The 12,444-nt window shown below is 48.2% G+C and overlaps 1 pseudogene; it reads right to left on the bottom strand.

Annotated features, from left to right (window-relative positions):
- Window positions 1-963: 963 nt before the first annotated feature.
- On the bottom strand, window positions 964-4,617 carry LOC117974272 (protein phosphatase 1 regulatory subunit 26-like; annotated as a pseudogene).
- Window positions 4,618-12,444: the final 7,827 nt, after the last annotated feature.

The following is a 12,444-nucleotide window of genomic DNA, read 5'->3' as shown; positions in this document are numbered from 1 at the left end:
AAGGATTGTTATTAATTCTTTAAATGTTTGTTGAAATTGACCAGTAAAACCATTTGGTCCTGGGATTTTCTTTGTTGGGAGATTTTTCATTACTGGTTTAATCTCTACTTATTTTTTCTGTTTTTTTTTTTTTAATTATACTTTAAGTTCTGGGGTAGCCGTGCAGAAAGTGCAGGTTTATTACTTAGGTATACATGTGCCATGGTGGTTTGCTGCACCCATCAACCCATCATTTACATTAGGTACTTCTCCTAATACTATCTCTCCCCTTGCCCCCATCCCCCAACAGGCCTCAGTGTGTGATATTCCCTGCCCTGTGTCCAAGTGTTCTCATTGTTCAACTCCCACTTATAAGTGAGAACATGCGGAGTTTGGTTTTCCGTTCCTGTAGTTTTCAGATGTGCTCTGGCCTCCAAGGACCATGAAGCCAGGCGGTGGTGGGGGGGTGTCCTCTGTATAAAAAGTGCTGTCCCAGGAACTTCCTGACGGACACTTTGGGGCATGTGAGCGATTCCTGGGGAGGGCACCTCGGCCTTCCTAAAGCTACCACTGCAGCCAGCGCTGGCCATTCTCACCAGCAATCAACCAAAAAACATCAGAGTCCCTGTAAACCTGGTTGTGATGATAAAAACCAAATGTTTTCTAATCTAAGACTTGTATGCAGAACACAGAAAACTGCAGTTAAGGAACACCCTACAAAATTGACCAACAGTATTTTCCAAAAACATTTTTACATCACTTTAAATAATGTACAAAAAGCTACAAAAATCATATTTACCAGGACACATCTGTTAAATAAAAGCATTGTTTCATGTTGGTATACATATATACAAGGCTATGTATAACAGACTGTTTCCCCTCCCTGCAACCACAGAACCATCACCCACAGGCACAGATACACGTCGGCTACGCCGCTTTCCACGAATGCATGGAACCCAGGACGCGAACCCACAGCTCGAGGTCTTATACCTTCACTACTGAGCTGCCACCACTGCACCAGCAACACCTCTGCTGAGGTGTTGCTGAAGTCACTGGCGTCACTGCCCAAGGTGTCCTGGTCCTGGTCATCTCTACTGATTGACCCTTCGTGGATACCTCAGGTCTAAAATCCTTTCCTCCGAGCCAGAGCTCTTCCTGTTGTGCAAACTCAGCCCTGTCTGTACCTTCCTGCTTGGCCGGTGACCGCAGTCCTTCTTCGCCAGCAAGTGTGGGCTTCCAAAGACAGGGCTGGGCCCGGCCTGGGACTCCCTGAAGGCCGAGAAGGACAGGCCCTGCAGAGGCAGTCCTGGGTAGGGGCTGAAGAGGCCGGTCTCCCTGCCCCCCCAGGAGACACCCTTTCCAAAGTGGAAGAGCTGGGTGGACAGCAGCGGGGAGAAGCCCGCAAGGGGCAGGCTGGGCAGGCCCCGGGCGGGGCCCTCGGACCCCTTGTCTCTCTCTCCCAATGCCGCCCCCTCCACGCCGCATCTCTACCTTTGGAGCGAAGTGCCCATGGGCTGGGCAGCCGACTGTGGTGGGCAAAGTCACTCCAGGGCGGGGCGCGGTTGGCCTGGGCTCCAGCGTCCCTCTCAGCTCCCGGGCTGGGGGTCAGGAAGCTCCGGTTCCTGCAGCCCACGTGAAAGGTCCTCCTGGCGCCTCCTGCCTCGGTGCCCGCTGTGGCACAGCTGGGCCGCTGACCAAAAGCACTTTTGGCAGCAGGCTCAGCCCCTCGTGGGCTCTGGTCTTTGTAAACGTAAACATTTCTCCTGCTCACTGAGAGACCTTGGCGGAGACACTGCCGCTGGTCCTCCTGGGTGGCGCATGATCCCCTCCGCCGGATCAGTGGGGAGCCCCTTCCCACCCTGGCTGAGCAGGCACGCTGCGCCCTGTGCTCCTGCGCTCCCTGCGCCTCGATGCCCTTCAGCCAAATGTGGGACCCCCCCCGGCCCTCTGGCTCCGTGTGCACATGCCAGGCAGTGGGGCCGGCTCCTTCCTGCAAGGTACCTCTGGCCTGGCTGGGCCCCCTGTCCCGAGAGCGGTGGGGCCCTCTGCCTGAACTTCTGAACTGCTCACCGACTCCTTGGCCTTTTCCACCAAAAACTTCCTAATCTCCAGTTCGATGCTATCGTCGCTGTCCACTGAACTGCTGTTGTCAGACAAGGAGCCAGGGCTGGGAGCTGGGCCCTGGGACTCTCTGGGGAATAGATTCTCTTCGGAGGCGGAGGCAGAAGCGGGTCTCCTCACCAGGAAGGCTGGGGCTCGTCCTCTCTGCCCTGCTGCCAAAGACACTGGGGGGTTTCTTCCTGGAGCCCTCGCAGCTGTCTCTCTTGGACTTAGGCAGCTCTTCAGCACCTGCAGGTGCCTGTTTTTCCACTCTCTCAGGAGCCTGCCCATCTGCTCCTGGAAGTGCGTCTGGGAGGTGCTGAACCTGACCTTCTTCCTGCACACAGCCCTGGGCTCCTTGGACCTCTTCTTGAGCTTTCACTTGGACCTTAACAAGTCCTTGATGGCTGTGTCCAGGTCCTTGTCACTGTCCAGGGAACTGCTCTTGTCTTCGGAGCTCTTCTTCTTGTCTAGGTGCCTTGCCTCGTCTGTCTTACCCTGGCCCTGTGACATGCGAGTGTCACCGGGCACCCTAGCGGCACCCTCTCCTCCCGGGGCCTCGCTGGCTGTGCCCTGGATGGAAAGGTCCCACCCTAGCGGCGCCCTCCCATCCCGAGGCCTCGCTGGCTGTGCCCTGGATGGGAAGGTCCCGCCCCTCATGGCCGGGCCCGGCTCTCCCCTGGCTGTGGTCCGCATCCTGGCCACCCTCTTTCCCCACCTCCCGAATGTTCTTGGGAGTGGATGGCCTCACTTGGCCGCCGCCTCTATGCTTCCTTTTGCAGCCAGGAGTGGCTCCAGTGTTTTAGAGAGAGGGGCCTTGGGGCTGCCGGTCTGGCTGCTGAGGCCAGGTGGTGAAAATGGGCCCTGGGCAGCCTGCGGGCAGCTCTCACCTCTGGCCAGCAAACTTCCAGACTGCACCTTGAGGGCCAAAAACGTCCAGATTTTCTGCTCAATGCTGTCGTCGCTGTCCACGGAGCTACTGTCACCGTCAGAGCGGGAAGGCACGTTGGGGGAGTAGAAGAGTGGGCTTGCGGACAGGGACCCATCGCTGCCCTCCATAGGGCCGGCAGGACCGTCTTGAAAATGTCCAGGACTGCTTCTACACACATCAGCTCAGCGGAGGTGTCTGCCTGGCAAGAGGACCATTCCACAAACTTGCTCCTGGAAGCCGGGCTCGTTGGAGGTGGAGCTTTGGTTTCCTTTGGGATCTTGGGGGAATGGTCAGCGTCCAGATCCCCTGGACCAGGGTCCGTGGTCTTGGTGGGCACTGGCTTCTTCTTGCTGGGTGTTTTCCTGTGGGTCTCTGGCAAGGCACTTTTTGTGGCGCTACTTGTGCTGTGTGCGGGAGGGGCAGGTGCTCTTTCCTCTTGGAGCTGGGCCCTCTGGGGCGGGTCCCCGTCGGCCTCCTTGCGTGTTTTCTGCACCTGGTACAGCTGGATGGCCTCCTCAATGCCGTCGTCGCTGCTGGAGTCGGACGCCTCGGGCGCCTGTATGGCGCTCGTGACTCGCTTTCCCCTCCTTGCGGTGCTGGCGCTCCTTTTAATCCCACTTTTATTCTGTACTGCTTCTGAAGGGCGGCGGGGGTTGCTGGCTTTGTGCTGCCCTAGTTCTCCTGCGTGGTCGTGACCTTGGACCTGAGGGTTCTGGGCTGCACGTTTGTCTTTGCTAACCGGGGGAGGTCTGCAGAAGGCGAACTCCTGGACGCCCATCAGGCCCTGCCGGTGCACCACCTTTGTAGCCGGTTCTTGGTGGGATTTCGAGAGTGACTTGGCCGAATTTTCATGTGTGTCTGGTTTCTTCTCCACTGACCCATCACATTTTTGGGTCTCATGCTGTCTTTTCTCATTCAGAAACTGTTCTATTTCTGCCCTGATGCTCTGCTCAAAGGAGTCATCTCTGCTCATGCTGACTGGGGAGGCAGAGCCCTGGTCCTTGCTGGATCCCACCTGGCTGCCAGGGCCACACCATCTGAGCCAGGTGCAAGTTTTGGGGAACACAGGGCAGTTGGGCACTGCTGTGAGCCAGTTCCGGCTTACATCTACTGCCTCCGCCTGCAGCCCTGGAAGGCTGCGCATGGCTGGGCCCCGCTGGCCCCGGGCTGTGCGGCTCCACTCTTTACCTTCAGGTACTCCTGGATGGCCTCCTCAATGTCCCGGTCCACGGAATCGTCACTGTCTGAATCTAGCACCAATGGGCCAAAGTCTGCAGTTTCCTCCTCCCCCATGGGGTCAAAGTCAGCAACAAGACCACAGGCAGCCAACGCAGGCAGCTCCTTGTGCATGGTGGGCTTGGCAGCAGGCCTGGCGTCGTGGCATCCCTCTGCCCCCTCTGCGCAGCGCGCTCATCGCTGGTGCCCCTAGCAGCCCTGTCGCTCTGCAGCGTGCTGATGAGCATCTGCACCCGGGTGCTCACCGACATGCTCTCCACGCCCTTGTCAGCCTCCGAGAAGCACCGGGGGAACCTAAAGCTCCCTGGCGGGACAGAGGCCTCCCATTTGGGCTGGAGAGCAACCACTGGAGGAGCATTCATGAGAAACATTCTAGCAGATGGGGAGCGACGCGCAGAGGGGCGACACTTTATTTCTCTGCAGGCTTCACATCCTCCAAAGATTGGCAAGCAGTACCCGTGAAATAACTTTAAACCTGCAAATGCTTCTTTGCAGGTTTAAAATGATGACTATAAACTATGACGTCATGCCTAGATTCATTCTTGACCCAACCAACAAGCTCTTGACATTCTCTGAGTCCAGGTTGACTGTGATGAAAGGCAGCTAGTGTTCCCAAATGGCCCAGGGATCAGGTCTTCATCACTCCACTCAGACGGAAGCATCCTCTCTCTGCTTTTTAAATAGACTTTTGACTGGGGCTCCAGCAGCGCGGGGCGCGCAGACCTGGAGTTGCATGGAGGCCAGAGCCACGACACCCGCCTGGGGAACGGAGCAGCCCCAGGCGCTGATCCCCGTCCACCTGCCCCACGGAGCCCTCGCCGCCCGCTTGCCACTGCCTGCATGGCCCTCCTTTCCCCGGCCCCCCCACCCTCCTGTCCCCGGCCCCCCAGCTTCCCAGCCCCCGAAACCGCCCCCCTGACCTCGACCCGGCCCATGCTGCAAGTCGCCCGCTGTGCGGACCCGGCCTCCGCCCGCCTCCTGTGTCCTGGGGGAGGCGGCTGCCGGGGGTGGCGGGGGAGGGGGAGGGGGAAGAGGCCGCCCTCCGCCCGGGTGCGGGGAGGGGGCGCAGGGGTGTCCGGCCAGGCCCCCCGCCTCCCCGCCTCCCCGCCTCCCCACAGCCGCTGCCCCGCGCCCGGGCCGCCTAATACTTTTACATTTTAACTTTTATACTACAGTGAAAAGTGATTTATACACCACCATTGCAATATTACAGTGTTATGAATGTGACTATATACTTACCTTTCCCTGTGAACTTTTTTTTTTTGAGACAGAGTCTCGCTCTGTCGCCCAGGCTGGAGGGCAGTGTCCATGATCTCGGCTCACTGCAAGCTCTGCCTCCCGGGTTCAAGTCATTCTCCTGCCTCGGCCGCCCGAGTAACTGGGACTACAGGCGCCCGCCACCATGCCTGGCTAATTTTTTGTATTTTTAGTAGAGACGGGGTTTCACCGTGTTAGCCAGCATGATCTCCCTCTCCTGACCTTGTGATCCACCCGCCTTGGCCTCCCAAAGTGCTGGGATTACAGGCGTGAGCCACCGCGCCCGGCCTACCTGTGAACTTAATATCTTAATGTTTTAATGTTGCTAATCAGAATCCTTTTATTTCAACTTGAAAAACTGCCTTATAAGGCAGGTGCAGTGGTGATGAACTCCCTTAGAATTTTTTTGGTGGGAGTCTGGGAAAGACCTTATCATCTCTTTTTCATTTCTGAAGGACAGCTTTACAAGTTGTGGTCTTCCTGATTGGCAGTTTTTTTCTTCCAATACATTGAATATAGCATCCTATTCTCTCCTGGCTTATAAGGTTTCTGCTGAGAAATCCACTGATAGCCTTATTGAAGTTTCCTTGTATGTGATGAATTCCTTTCTTCTTGCTGCTTTTGAAAGTCTCTGTCTTTGACTTTTGATATTTTAATTATAATACATGTTGGTATTATGGTCTTTGGGCTGGCCTTTTTTGGGGCCTCTGAACTTCATGTGTCTGGAAGCCCACTTGGCTCTAAGAATTTGGAAAGTTTTTACCCATTATTTCTTCAAATATACTTTCAGGCCTTTTCTATCTTTTTTACTTCTAGGAAATCCATAATATGTTTGACCCACTTCATGGTGGTGTCCTATAAATCCCAAAGGTTTTTTTACTTTATAAACTTTTTTTTCTTTCTGGTCTTCTGACAGGATATTTCAAATGTCCTGTCTTTAATTTCACAGATTCTTTCTTCTGTTTGATCAAGTCTGCAATTGAAATTCTCTATTGCATTTTCATTTCATTCATTTATTTATTTTTATATATTTTTGAGACAGAGTCTGTGTCACCCAGGCTTGAATGCAGTGGTGCCATCTTGGCTCACTCCAACTTCCACCTCCCGGTTCAAGCGATTCTCCTGCCTCAGCCTCCCTAGTAGCTAGGATTACAGGCATATGCCACCATGCCTGGCTAATTTTTGTATTTTTAATACAGATGGGGTTTTGGCATGTTGGCCAGGCTGGTCTTGAACTCTTGACCTCAAGTGATCCGCCTGCCTCGGCCTCCCAAAGTGCTGGGATTACACGCGTCCGCCACGGCACCCAGCTTGCATTTTCATTTTATTCATTGTATTCTTCAGTTCTAGAATTTCTGTTTGGTTCTTATTATTTCTGTATCTTTATTGAACTTTTAGTTTTGTTCATCTACTATTTTCTTGATATTATTGAGTTGATATATACATTCTAGTAAATTTCACTGAGCTATCTTAAATCAATTATTTTGAATTGTCAGGCAATTTGTAGATCTCTATTTTTGGGGGGTTGATTACTGGAGATTTATGAGTTTATTTTGGTAGTGTCATATTTGCTGATTCTTCATGATCTACAGACTTTCATTAATGTCTATGAAGAAGCAAATACCTCTTCTTTTTTTTTTTTTTTTTTGTTTTTTGGGACAGAGTCTTGCTCTGTCACCCAGCTGGAGTGCAGTGGCGTGATCTCAGCTCACTGTAACCTCCACCTCCCAGGTTCAAATGATTCTCCTGCCTCAGCCTCCCAAGCAGCTGGGATCACAGGCATGTGCCACCATGCCTGGCTAATTTTTTTGTATTTTTTGTAGAGACAGAGTTTCACCGTGTTGTCCAGGCTGGTCTCAAACTCCTGGCCTCAAGTGGTCTGCCCGCCTTGGCCTCCCAAAGTGCTGGGATTACAGGTGTGAGCCACCATGCCCAATCTCTTTCTGTCTTTATAGATTGGTTTCAGCAGGTGCAAACCTTTTCCTGCTGGATCCCTTGACTGGATCACAGTCAAGTGGGCCTGGAGCCATATCACATGGCTGCTGCCTGGTCTGCAGCTGAATCTCTGATTGGCAGGCCTGCTATCAAGGCATAGGTTGGTGATGCAGTTTCTGCTGGATCCTCAGGAGAACTGGACTGCCTCTGATACCCTGATCGAACAGGACTGGAGCCAGGTCATGGGGCTACTTCTAGTTCTACAGTCAAGTCTTCAGCTATCAGGCCTATTACCAAGGGCATGGACTGGTATAGCTCCCTGTGGGTCCCAGATTGAGCTCCTGCTGGTTTACTAGGTAGGTCCATGGGAAGACAGGACTGCCTCCAGACCACAGTAGAGCAGGGCTAGAGCCAAGTCACAGGACAGCTTTGGTGACCACATTTGGGTTCAAGATTGGTGGTCCTCTTATTAGGAGAATGGATGGTATGTCTTTCACCAGGTCCCAGGATGGGCTGGACTGTGCCCAGACTGTGGCAAAGCAAGACTGGAATGGAGTCACAGGGCTACTTTAGTGTCCATAGCTGAGACTGAGATCAGCAGGCCTGTTACCAAGGGCATGTAAAGGCATCACTGAATTCCTGGGCAGGCAAGACTGACTGTAGTAGAGTGGGGCTGAAGCCGGGTCAGGGCTGCTTTAGTTTCTGCAGTCAGGACCATGGTTAGAAGGCCTGTTACTGGGGGCATAAATGGTCATGGTTCCTCCTAGGTGCTTAGTGGATGGGGCTAGTTGCAAGACCATGATCTAGTGGAGCTGGACCCAAGTCCATAGGAGGACAAAGCTGCTTTCAGTCTGCAACTGGGAACCTGTCACTGGTGTGTGGACCTGCCTTCTCAAAGCAGCTCTCCTTGGTTTTGGGCTTTGCTAGAGTTTTGTCACCTCCTGCCTGGATATTAAAACTCTTGCAAAGGCAGTTTTGTCCATGAATGGCTGCCAGATCATTGTTTGTGTGGGGAGAGGTGAGTGGAGGGCCTCCTGTTCTTCCATCTTGCTGATGTCACCCTAAGATGATTATTTGAATTCTTTGTCAGGCAATTTGTAGATCTTCATGTCTTTGGAGTCAGCCACTGGAGTTTCATTTTGTTTCTTTGGTGGTGTCATATTTTCTCATGCTTCCTGTTCTTTGAAGACTTAGATTGCTTTCTTCATGTTTGAAGAAGGAGTCATCTTTTCCACTCTTTACTAACTTCAGGAGAGAAAGACCATCAATTAGCTAAGCTATAGATTCTGGGGGTCTCTCAGTCCTTTTCTGTGGGTGGTCCTTCCCTTTTAAGGGGGATGTCTTAGGATTTTGTCCCTTGTCTTCATTTCACAAATAAATAAAACAACCAGACCAGACATAAGTAAGGAAATACAGCACTTGAACAACACCTGAAAAAACAACTAGACCTAACAGACATACACAGGATATTCTACCCAACAACATAATACACATACTTCTCAAGTATACATGGGACATTTTCAGGATAGACCATATAACACATCACAAATTAATTCTCAATAGGGGCTGGGTGCAGTGGCTCACATCTGTAATCCCAGAGTAATTTGGGAGGCTGAGGCGGGTGGATTGCTTGAAGCCAGGAGCTTGACATCAGCCTGGCCAACATGGTGAAACCCTATCTCTACTAAAAATACAAAAATTACCTGGGCGTGGTGGTGCGTGCCTGTGATCCCAGCTTCTTGGGAGGCTGAAGCGTGAGAATTGCTTAGGAGCCCAGGAGGTTGAAGCTGCAGTGAGCAGAGATTGTACCACTGTACTCCAGCCTGTACTTCATGACAAAGAAAATGTTCCATTGTACCACTGACAGAACGAGACCCTGTCCCAAAAAAGGAAAAAAGCTCAGTAGATTCAAAACGATAGACATCATACAAAGTGTCTTCTCTGACCACAACAGGATAAAGTTAGAAATCAATAACAGAAGATTTTAAAAAGTTCACAAATTAGTAGAATTTAAACAACACACTCTCAAACAACCAATGGATCAAAGAAATCACAAAGAAATTATAAAATTCTTAAAGACAAATGAAAATGAAAGCACACTATATCCAAACTTATGGGTTGTGGCCAGTTGTGGTGGCTCACACCTGTAATCCCAGCACTTTGGGAGACTGAGGGAGATGGATAGCTAGAGGTCAGGAGTTCAAGATCAGCCAGGCCAACATGGTGAAACCCCGTCTCTACTAAAAACACAAAAATTAGCTGGGAGTGGTGGTACGTGCCTGTAGTCCCAGCTACCCAGGAGGCTGAGGCATGAGAATTTCTTGAACCCAGGAGGCAGAGGTTGCACCACTGAGCTAACACAACTGCACTCCAGCCTGGGTGACAGAATGAAACTCTGTCTCAAAAAACAAAGAAACAACAAAGAAACACAACTTATGAGTTGTGGTGAAAGAAGTGCTAAGGAGGAAATTTATAGCTATAAACACATTAAAAAAAGAAACACCTCAATTCAACAACATGAGTTTACACATTAAGAAACTAGAAAAAGAAGAATAAAACTAAACCCAAAGTTAGCAGAAGGAAGGAAACAATAGAGATCAGGGCAGAGATAAATGGAAAAGAGAATAGAAAAACAATAAAAAACAAAACCAAAAGTTGGTTCTTCAAAAAGATTAATAAAACTGACAAGAACAAGGAAAAGGGAAACAATCTAAATTACTTAAAACAGAAATGTATTTGAGAATATCTTTATATATTTCTGTCTGTCTGTCTGTCTGTCTATCTGCCTGTCTATGTTTGAAAGACAAGTGTCTGTCTATGTTTTAGAGACAAGGTCTAGCTCCATTGCCCTGGCAACAATCAGATGCAACCACAATCAGTGGCACAATCGGCTCACTGCAGCCTTGAATTCCTGGGCTCGCCACTATGCCAGCTCTTTTTTTTTTTTTTTTTAAGAGACAGGATCTTGCCATGTTATCCAGGCTGATCTTGAACTCCTGGCCTCAAGGAATTTTCCCACCTCCGCCTCCCAAATTATTGGAATTACAGGCATGACCCACCATTCCCAGCCTAGAAAGGATTATAAAAGATTACTATAAATAATTGTGTGCTCATAAATTGGATAACCCAGATGAAATAGATGAATTCCTAGACACACAAAACCTACCAAGACTCAATTATAAAGAAACAGAAAGTCAGAATAGACCTAACCTAGTAAGGGAATTGAGTCAGTAATAAGACAATCTCATGGCAAAGAAAAGTCCTGGACCTGATAGCTTTACTGGTGAGTTCTGCCAAACATTTAAAGAAGAACTAACACTGATTCTTTTCAAACATTTCCAAAGAGTGGAAGAGGAGTGAATACCTCTTAACTCTTTCTATGAGGCCAGCATTACCCTGATACCAAAGCCAAAAACACTATAAGAAAATAAAACAACAGATCAATATGCCTCTGATCATTGATGCAAAAACTCTAAAAATACTAGCATACTGGGTGGGGCATGGTGGCTCATGCCTGTAATTCCAGCACTTTGGGAGGCTGAGGTGGGTGGATCACCTGAGGTCAGGAGTTCAAGACCAGCCTGACCAACATGGAGAAACTCTGTCTCTACTAAAAATACAAAATTAGCCATGTGTGGTGGTGCATGCCTGTAACCTCAGCTACTCGGGAGGCTGAGACAAGAGAATCGCTTGAACCCGGGAGGTGGAGGTTGTGGTGAGCCGAGATCATGCCATTGCACTTCAGCCTAGGCAACAGGAGCAAAACTTTGTCTAAAAAAAAAACTATCGTACTGAATTCAGCATCATATTAAAAGGATTATACACCATGACCAAGTGGGATTTATTCCTGGAATGCAACGATGTTTCAATATATAAAAACTGATCCATATAAATTCAGACAATTAATTTTAACTGATGTATAGTTTTACATTATATGCACATACCACGATTCACTTTTCCATTTTCCTAGTAATGAGCTTTAAGATTATTTCCAATTTTTAGCTATTACCAATAATGTTTCAACAAACACCTTTGGACATCTCTTCTGCAAATGTGTGTGTATTCTCTTGGAGAAGGTTTACCTTGTGGAATTTCTAGTGTGTATGTGTATGTGTGTGGGTATATATATATACACATATGTATATATTTTCAACTTTACTATATATTTCCAAAAAACTCTTCAAAGTGGCAGATTTAAACTCCCCTTCGCCGTATATAAATTCACGGTTCCTAAAGCCCTTGGCATAGTTTTGTGTTTTTATAGACAAGGGCATAAAGTCTTATTGCTGTTGAATTGTACCTTGCTCTTTTCAATTGTCTTTTCACAATAATTCACTATTTATCATCTGTTGTGAATATTGTGGAGTAGTTCTTAATCATTTTTTCTACTAAACTATTTATTTTATATCATTAATTTGTAGAAATCCTCTTTATATAATGGATATTATACTTTTCAATTATATATTTTGTAAATATTTTACCCAATTTTCTGGCTTGCATTTAACCTTTATTTAGGATGCCTAGGATTTTTCATTTTAATACAGTCTAATTTATTTTTCTTTTCTTTTCTTCTTCATGCATTCTGGCATTTGATTAATAAGCCATTTGTTGCCCAACGTCATTAGTTCTCTGTATATACTTTTAAATATCTTAAACATGTAATATTCATAAGTAATTTCACAAGTAGTTTAAGATTTGAGTCTTTAACCTAAATAGATACAGGATTTTGTGATATGCTGTAATATACAGATTTTTATTTATATATGGATAAAAATTTATATGTTTTTTCTGACATCATTTATTGCATAGTATAATTTTTCTACTGACTTTTAGTATCATATCTTTTATTACAAGTCCAATGTATTCAGCATACCTATGGATCTATTTCTTGGTGCTTCCATTTTTTCCCATTGTTTAACGGTGTATCACTGAGCCAAAGCAAACCATTTTAATTATTATAATTAAAACACATTCAAATATTGATAGGCTATTATTGTTCAAAATCA

Source organism: Pan paniscus, chromosome 23 (genome assembly GCF_029289425.2).
Source record: "Pan paniscus chromosome 23, NHGRI_mPanPan1-v2.0_pri, whole genome shotgun sequence".
Lineage (NCBI taxonomy): Eukaryota > Metazoa > Chordata > Mammalia > Primates > Hominidae > Pan > Pan paniscus.
The sequence above is the reverse complement of the archived record's forward strand: the minus strand, read 5'-3'. Positions and strand labels throughout refer to the sequence as shown.